Raw genomic sequence first — 9,684 nt, 5'->3', positions numbered from 1 at the left:
GGGGGAAGGAAGGGGAAGGAGAAGGATTGGGATTGAGGGGGAGGGGGGAGGCTGGGAAGGGATGTGAAGGGTAAACAAAGGAGGAGGATGCAATGCTTGGTAAGAAATGTACCCATTATCCTGCCCATGTAATTGTAACCCCTCTGTACAGTATGTTCACAAATAAAATTAAATTAAATTAAAAAAATAGAAATAAAATAAAAGTAGTGTAGCTAGAATGTTGCCTCTTATACATCATTGAAGTCTAGCTTTCCAGTAGGGCAGAAGCAGTAATACAGCAAACTTAATGCACTATACAACTCCAGAAGGTGACTTTCCAATGATATTCAGCTATAGGGTGTGATTCATGTTGGATAATAATAATATGGGAGTTTGACAGAGCCTCCTAAGAGACCACACTAATGCTCATTTGTGGTAACTTCTCTAACACATGAAAATGTCATGACTGGGCCCACAACTGTGCATACTTTTTTTTTGGCATTTTCTTACCTGGAACATATTTACCGTTTTACAAGTTCTAGCCATATCCTCTGTTTGTTTAAAAAGAATATTTCAAACAATAGCAGTCTTCAATACTCCCTTCTGTGAATTTTAACAATCCTTATACAGATACTTAGTATTCCAGAAGAACATTCTTCAATAAAATATGGATTACCAAATTCCATTAGCGTGCATAGGAAGGATCTCTATTCCCTAAAACATACTTCTTAAAATCCTCATAATAGATCTTTTATGGACTACACAAATGAGATATAGAAAGGTTAAGTAAAATAGGTGATGAATGTTCCTGTTAATCTTTTAATCTCTGGTTGGACTGAGTGAAATGCATGTGTTTGGAACTATTTCTTTTATGTGTTTGCTGGTCTGAACTATGTATCCTGGAAAATATTCCCACCAAGGCTCCTTTTCAGTGTATTCTTCATACTTAATTTTATGCACTTTTTAAATGAGTATTTTCTTTCCATATAAAATTGAGTAGGCTGAATAAACAACTTGGCAATAAATTTTAGGCATTAAGCACATGCCAAGTAATTATCAGAAGGCCTGATTCTTTGATACTTCACACGTGTGATCTTAAGATAATGGAGTGAGGCTTGCATTGTGAACTTTCATGTTGCTTTATATTGTGATATGCTTTATGGATTAGCTCCCACTCACTCCTCCCCCCCAAAAAAGATTTGTAAAGTATTTTGGGAAGGTCTGCCAATTAAAAACCGGAGATTGGATGGAAGCTCGCAGCAATTGAATTTTGAATACAGATGGTGCCAAATTGAGTGTTTCCATAGCAACAGACTCTTCCTTAATAATTTTTACATAGGAGGGGGAACATAAAAGAGAAAATCATCTTTCAGAAGATGTAAGTTTCTACAGCATGTTTTCAGATTGATTTTAGGAGCTAATTTGTACTTAACTAGTAATTGTTTTAAGTGGATATGAATGTTACTAAAATCTCCTAAAGAAACACTTGGAGCATAAGAGAAATAAAGTCTAGGAAATTTATAAAGACATATAAAAGAGTTACTGTTTTTAAAAAGCCTTTCTTGGTCTATAGCCAATGAATCAGAATTTTATATGGAATATGACTTACCATTTACCCAATGATTTATTGATTCTTAATTATTCTCATGCTTAATAAATTATTATTCTTACTGCTTTAATGCATAATGTCAATAAGATTAAAATTTTGAAATATAGCTATAATCAAAGTGATGTACTTCACATGGATTTGGGATTGACCATTTGATCTTTCAGGTATATATTAGTCTTTATCATCTGTTCCTTGGTGAGTTTTTAATGTGATATCCTATGCCATCTTAGAAAGAGCCTCATAAGGAAGCCACTGATATAGCATTTACATCACATAGAGGGGTTGCCTAGGATCGACTGTCTAGTCTTCAGCTTCACATATCCAACGACTAATTTCAGTAGTTCATCTAATGGTGATTGGCCTCTGGGTACTGACCCATGCTACAAAAAACTCACAAGACAAAGAATGCCATTTGCAAGAAGAAATAATAACATCAAATTCTTGTGCTGTAATTCAATGTAATGTTGCCAGGGAATTCAATAATGATCATTTACTCAGGCTACTCTTCCCTAAGAGGACTGTACAGATGCCTGAATATGACCATGTAAATTTTGATAGTGACCATAGAAATAGGAAAGGAATTATAAGATATTATTAAAGGATGGTTCATTAACTAAAAGAAGATAGATGAGCTTCCCATCTTTATTATCCTACATGATTTCCAATGTAGAAATAGAGAAATAGATATTCTCAAATGGTACTTAATACATGATAGAAAACCCTCTTCCCTAGTTTTCTCTTTTAGATTCCACACTACAGCCCCATCCTCTCTAACATAAAAAGCAGAAGCACTGCTTTAAGTTAATATGTGGAAGATTTATAGTAATCACATTACTACTCATTTTTTTCTTTCCTTAATCTGAGTTATTTCATTTACAAATGACCTATAAAACCAAGTTTTCTCACAAAGATTTCAAGTCATAGTGACAATTTTTGAGCATATACATGCCACAAGAAATTTTGACATATTAGGAATACAAGAAAACTCTTGGAAACTATAACTTTAAGAAGTTTAGTACATTATCTTAGATAACTTGTCATCTATGCTCAACTGGGCTACTTTTGGTAACAGCCAACACTATGCCAACACTACCTATTACTGGTTTCCCCCCCCCTCCTTTGGCAGTTGTGGGTCTTGAACTCTGAATCTGTGTGCTGTTCCTGAGCTCTTTAGTTTAAGGCAAGCGCTCTACTACTTGAGCCACTGTACTACTTCCGGTTTTCTGGTGGTTGATTGGAGATAAGTGTCTCAGGGAACAATACTCAGATCTCAGCCTCCTGAGTAGCTAGGATTACAGATGTGAGCCATGGGCGCCAAGTTGGTTTTTCCTAATTTTAATTTCCAAATATCTCTTTCTCTGGATTTTTTTAATTTTCTGGAATTTTAAATCTTTGAATCTCTAGGCATTGATGTATGTAAAGAGAGATGCAGACATAATAGTAGCGAGGTACATAGACATTAGATAGACATCTAGATAATACAGGTATATATGGGTGCATAGAAATAGAAAAGTATCCCTATTTAGGGGCTGGGAAGGTGGCTCAGTGGTAGAGCACTTGCCTTGCATGCATGAGGCCCCGGGTTCAATTCCTCAGCACCACATAAGCAAAAAGAAAAAAGCTGGAAGTGGCGCTGTGGCTCAAGTGGTAGAGCACTAGAGCACCTTAGCTGAAGAGCTGAGGGACAGCGTCCAGTCCCAGAGTGTAGGCCCCACGACCAGACCCCCCCACACACACACACAAAGAAAAGTATCCCTATTTAAACTATTTGTTTTTTCCCTTCACCCATTGCAACAATGAGATGTACAAGACGCTATGTTGAAAAACGAACTTTACCATTTAGGTAGGGAAGGGGATAGTGTAGTTGAGGAGGTGGGAGGGAAGGGATGGTAGGGGAAAAACAAAGGAGGAGGCAACAATGCTTGATAAGAAATGTACTCATGTAACTGTAGCCCCTCTGTACAGTATTTTCACAATAAAAAACTTATTTAAAAAAGAAATAGAAAAGTGCTGTTTAGAACTATACAGAAACATACATTCTTTTTTTAAATTTTAATTTGATTGTCAAGGTGATGTACAGAGGGACTACAGTTACACAAGTAAGGTAGTGAGTACATTTCTTGTCCAACTTGTTATTTCTTTTTTCGTTTTTTTCCTATTTTTCCCTCCCCTCAGCCCCCCCCACAGTTTATGCAGATCATTTCCAACATATTGTCTTGTAAATATCGCTGTTGCATTGGTTCCCCCTTTTCATATACATTCTTAATTCCAGTTTGAAATTGTCAAGAACTCTCAGTTGAAAATAGCATAATAAACTTAAATTCAATTAAGAAAATATTTTTCTCTGGCCTATATACAAAAACTAATTCCTAACCCAAGTAATGCTTGTTTATCTCATTTTGGCATTGTTCTCATGAAGAATTAAATGAGAATTAAATGATAAAAGATACACATACATTAGTGACCCCGTTTTTTTGTGTTTGTGTGTGTTTTTTGTTGTTGTTTGTTTGTTTGTTTTGCCTGAACTCTGGGCCTGGGCACTGTCCCTCAGCTCTTCAGCTCAATTTGAGCTACAGTGCCGCTTCTGGCTTTTTCTGCTTATATGGTGCTGAGGAATCAAACCCAAGGCCTCATGCATGCAAGGCAAGCATTCTACCACTGAGTCACCTTCCCAGCCCCAGTAACCCTGTTTTTATGTCTTATGCTGAAATTCTGAGCTGAGCACTCCTTGATTGACTCAGCTTTCTTTGGAATTGCAAAGGTTAGAATAAGACTTACATGCAAACATTTCAGAAATATTGGTTAAAAAATCATTAAGAGCATGAAAGCAAGAAAAAGAAAACAGACAGAAAGGAGAAGATAAAATGTCATTATTTGAACAGAGATAGAAATTGAATAAAGAATTTAGTCACCAAACGCTCTTTTATGTTCATTTAAAACTTAATTACTTGTCATGAGAAAATGACTCATAATTTGAAGTGCATTTTTTTACTTTCTTTTTTTTTGTTTTCTTTGGTTTGGGTTTTGTTTATTTGCCAGTCCTGGGACTTGAACTCAGGGCCTGGGCATTCTCCCTGTGTTTCTTTTTGCTCAAGGCTAGCACTCTACAACTTTAAAGTGGTATACCAATACAATAAAGATAATTTAATTTTTGAAGAAAATTGGGTAAAGATTAGTTCATGAGCTGGTAGTTTAGCTGTATTACAGTGCTTTCCTGTATGTGTAATATTTTGGGTTTCATCCCCAGTACCACAGAAAACTATATACTCTTTACATACTACTATTATAATGTTTATTGGAAGTACTTGCAAATAGTATCTAATAGCATGAAGAATGAATACAATATATACACCTAGAAGAAGGGTGGGATTCAGAATTTTTATGCCACGTTACTATATTTTATAAAAACAGAAATTCGGCAAGAAATATTTATAATTAGAAGGAAACAGAATAAGATATTACATAGCTATCACTAGTAGAACTGATGTGAGTTTAATTCTTCCCTTTCTACCTAGTTATGCTGTCCCAATACACACAATCAAATAAAGCTTTTATACATTCAGAAAAGAATCTTTAAAATATCATACACTAATATACTATTTTCAGCCTTGTTTAATCATTATCCCATAAGAACTCTTTTCAGACTTTTATTTAATTATCCCCATATAAAAACTTCAGTACCACAAATATATCGTTTCTGTTTATGTATTGTCACATATTGGCAAGTTACAAATTATTATACCTTTTAGAAGTACCTAAGAATTTTGTCCTAAGAAGTACCTAAGAATTTGGGGAACTGTGCCTTATTTAAAATATATGCACTGTGTTCAAAAGCCAGGGTTTTTTTTATTGTATTGTTTGTGGTTCTTTTTGTTGTTGTTGTTATTTTTGGTCGTGGGCTTGAACTCTGGGCCTGGGCACTGTCCCTCAGCTCTTCAGCTCAAGGGGAGCGCTCTACCACTTGAGCCACAGCGCCACTTCTGGTTTCCTGGTGGTTTATTGGAGATAGGAGTCTCACGGACTTTCCTGCCCGGGCTGTCTTTGAACCATGAGCCTCAGACCTCAGCCTCCTGAGTAGCTAGGATTACAGGCATGAGCCACCAGTGCCGGGATGTTTTTCTTTTCTCTTCCCCTTTTTCTTTGGTTTATTAGCTTTTGTCACTGCTGTTTTTGATTTCTGTACCCTTTGTCTTGTATGTATGAGTTTATCTGATTTGGGGAGAGGAAATGGAAGCACAGAAACAATGGGACAAAGAAAGGGTGAACCAATTCAGCCGTGAACCCCACTAGATGTTATGTTGGAAATTAACTATACAGCATTGGGGAGAAGGAAGTCGGAGGGGAAAAACAGAAAGAATGAGGGAGAAGGTGACACTGTTCATTACCTGACTCATGTAACTGTAACTCCTCTGCATATCACCATTACAATAAATTTAAAAATATTCAAATGCCAAGAAATTCTGATTCACTAAGTCTGAGTAGGAACAAAGTACATTTTAAAATAGAGCTCAGTTGTTTCAAAAGCAACATATAAATATATCTGCCTAATATTATTCTAATTCTTTGCAGACACTTGAAAAATAAACATCTATTTTTAGGAACACTCCTAATGATGGAATGCTTTGCCATAGTTATAATTCAAGGATTTGTCTTTGTATTTTACCATCAGGAATATATAAATGTAAACACAAATCAATACAACTTTCCTGAAGTGGATTTCTTCCCTATCTTTTCTTCCTGACCTTTCCTGATCTTTTATACCATTTATTTCTATGTAGGTATTTTCTTTCCATCATTATTTCTGAAGTTTTTCTTTCACATAGAATTATAAGGAGGTGTTTCTTAGCATCCGGCATTCATTCTTAATTCTATTATGGCTGTTAAAATGTGAACTGAAATCTTGCAAACACATGGTACCTTGTAGATAATTTTCTCCATTCAAACAATTAGACAAAGGCTAGGGTCATTGTTGAAGTTGCTTTTTTAAAAACTGCTATATTCTATACTCATTGTTGTTTTGTTCTCACAACACAAAAGTTTTCATTTTAAGGTAAAAAAAATAGGATGAGTGGAAGAACTATTCAGCACAGCAGGTTATAAACCAATTAGGATGATGGTGTCCTGAATGGAGATTTTTATGAACCTCTCACATTCGTTATTTCAGCTTTGTTTTTTTTTAAATGTTCAAAGTGAATAGAATAATGAACAGGCTATTTAGGAGGGTTTAGATTGAGGGGGAAAATTCTTTCATTAGGTTCCAAATAACATCCAGCTTATTAAACAGCAAGAGATAGAGATTTAGTAGAGAAAAAAATGAAAGGATGAACAAAATAAAGCAAAGAGATTAGAAGGTCAGTAACACCATAGCAAACCAGCAGCATAGCAGGTTCCTATCAACAATCTTTTGTGGGGAAAAACTATAGTAATTTTGTTCTGAACCTCTTGTTAATACCTATCTTGAGTAAACTTAACACACTGTATTGGTCTCTACAAAAATACTTAAGGACAAAGTTGTTAACTAAACTAGACTTGAATGAAGAGTGCATCTAATAGGGTTTGTGCTGGCTGCTGTTTCACAGCACACCTGTTTCTCTTTGTTTTTGCTTGATTTTCGCCACTTATTTGCTTATGTACTGAGCAGTTAATTATTGAGCAACTATTATGTGCCATGCCCTGGGCACAGAGTAGTGAACAAAGCAGATACTGTCTTTTATTCACTGAGCTCAAGAACAAGATGAGAGAGGAAACCTGAACATATAAATAAGAAAATAGAAACCTAATTACCATTGCCATATGTGTTTCTAAGGAAAAGAGCCAAGATAATTTTAAAAGGAACAAATTGGTGAGTGAGAGAAGGGACTGTTCAGTTAGAATGGCTTAGGAAGCCTATATTGAGAAGGGATAACACACCTATTGGTAACTTTCTGTAACAGTATAGCAACTTTTAATCAGCCAAGAGAAAGGTGCATTATCATTCTTGCCATTGGACCCAACATTAGCCTGGCTTAGGGTGATATACTTGTTATAAACTGGTACTTCTCAATGATGTAGTTACATGTAATAAATAAGTGCTTTCTGTGGAGTGTGCTATATAGAAAAACTAGTATCTGATGTAATCGGAGAAGATGTTGAGGGACTCAAAGACAGTAAAAGAAAGTAAGTATGTGGTAGTGGTTAAAAAGTAAAGAAAAACAAAAAAACAGCCTAACTTGAAGAAAAGCAAATGTAGATTTCACAAATAATGTTCTTCCTTTTAATAATCAGTTTTGAGACTATAAATGTGGAGTGATGATACAGACCAATGTTCTGGATGGGTTGGTTAATTAATGAGTAGAATCTTCAAGTTCAGTCATTCTTGAATTATTTTAAATGTTAGCATATATTTTGTATTATAAATTAAATTTTGGAAATCTTGTAATGCAAATGTGGCTCCTGATTTATAATCTTTAAGTAGTGGTAAAAAATGGTTTCCCCAATTACAATGGCCATTACCAAGAAATTTAATAACAACAGATGTTGGTGCAGATGTGGCTGAAAGGGAACGCTACTGTGCTGTTGGTGGGAGTGTAAACTTGTTCATCCACTCCGGAAAGTGGTATGGAGGTTCTTCAAAAGACTAAACATAGAGTTCCCCTATGATTCAGCAATCCCACTCCTGAGCATTTACCCAAATGACCAAAAGCAAGGCTATACTAAAGCTACTAGTGCAACCCTGTTCATTGCAGCATTATTTACCACAGCTAAGATGTGGAACCAACCTAAATGCCCCTCAGTAGATGAATGGATCAAGAAAATATGATAGAGGGGGGACCAAGATGGTGACGGGGCAGTAGGGAAACGCCACAGCTCTCTCCAACCAAAAAGAGAGTTCGAGTTCCAATGCTTAATCTCCCCAAGAGACCGACAACAACAAAAAGACGAACACTCAGAGAAAAACCAGAGGTGGAAAATAACAAAAAAAGAGAGGAAAAGAAGAATTTCAGAACAGAGAAGAGCGAAGACCCCTCCCCCAACCTTTACTGGCCGCGCGGCAGTGCACCAAGCCGCCGGCCAGCCGGCCCAGCGGGGGCTGCCGGAGCCCCAGAGACACAGGGGGCCGCTTGCAGATCACCAGGTACCGGTTCGCAGAACAGCGGATTGCCAGGAACAGAGAAACCTACCAGCCCAGCCGGGATTCTCCACGAGGATCCCACCCCCACCCCTCACTCTCCACTGGAGCGGAGAGGCTCCATCCCGCCAAAGCCGCCTGGCACCAGCAGCGCGACAAAGGGACCTGTCGGCAGACTACCCGCCCAATCGCGATCTCGCAACGACCGGGCGGGGGCCGCCCAACCCAGCCCGCAACCACCCCAACTGAACTCGGATTGCAACAACAACTGACGACCTACACCACACAGAAACAACCAGCTCCAGGGTGAGTACTTCACAGGGGACAGTGCATCCCTCAAGGGAGACCAGAGCTGGAGAGAATCCCCAGACCCTGACCTAGACTCCCTACCCCAACACCCGGACCACAAGACCCATTAAAACTGGGAACTGTTCGAGAGCACACTCTGCTGCCCAGGCCAGAGCAAGAGTGCCCCTGGAAGGGAGCTTAAATGCCCAAGCCAGGAACAGCGCCCCTGGGTCAAGACTACCAACAGTAGAAGAAATTTGAACTGTGTTCCCCAGGCTGCATAACTTAGGTGGTATACACAGCAGCACAGGCCTAACGAGCGCGCTCCAGGCTGCATAACTTAGGTGGATACACATCAGCACAGGCCTAACGAGCACGCTCCAGGCTGGGGCCGGAACCAGGCCCGGGGATCCGGCGCCTGAACAACACAACCAACTCCTCCCAACTGAAGTAAAAAGCTGAGCATACGCCTCAACAGAGGGGAGAAAACCAGGAAACAACACTCCCCGGGAAGCACGCCTGTGACAACAAAAGACCTGGACACTCAGGACAAGAGAATCCCAAACCCCACCAAAACTCCACCGATATACCCTAGGCTGGGAATTGGGCAACACAGGCTGCCAGCACCTGATAATAAGCAGGAGCTCAGGCTGATAAGGCGGCTCAGCAATAGAGTGATAGTCTTGGATGTATGAGGCCC

General features: G+C 38.4%; 1 protein-coding gene across 1 annotated transcript in view; it reads left to right on the top strand.

Moving 5' to 3' along the window:
* Positions 1–9,684, top strand: part of LOC105993437 (dystrophin-like) — a gene marked incomplete at its 3' end in the record, with an annotated part of 1,816,642 nt that overhangs the window by 1,428,492 nt on the left and 378,466 nt on the right. The window lies entirely within an intron of this gene.

This window comes from Dipodomys ordii, unplaced genomic scaffold (assembly GCF_000151885.1).
Source record: "Dipodomys ordii isolate 6190 unplaced genomic scaffold, Dord_2.0 Scaffold96, whole genome shotgun sequence".
Classification (NCBI taxonomy): domain Eukaryota; kingdom Metazoa; phylum Chordata; class Mammalia; order Rodentia; family Heteromyidae; genus Dipodomys; species Dipodomys ordii.
The sequence above is the reverse complement of the archived record's forward strand: the minus strand, read 5'-3'. Positions and strand labels throughout refer to the sequence as shown.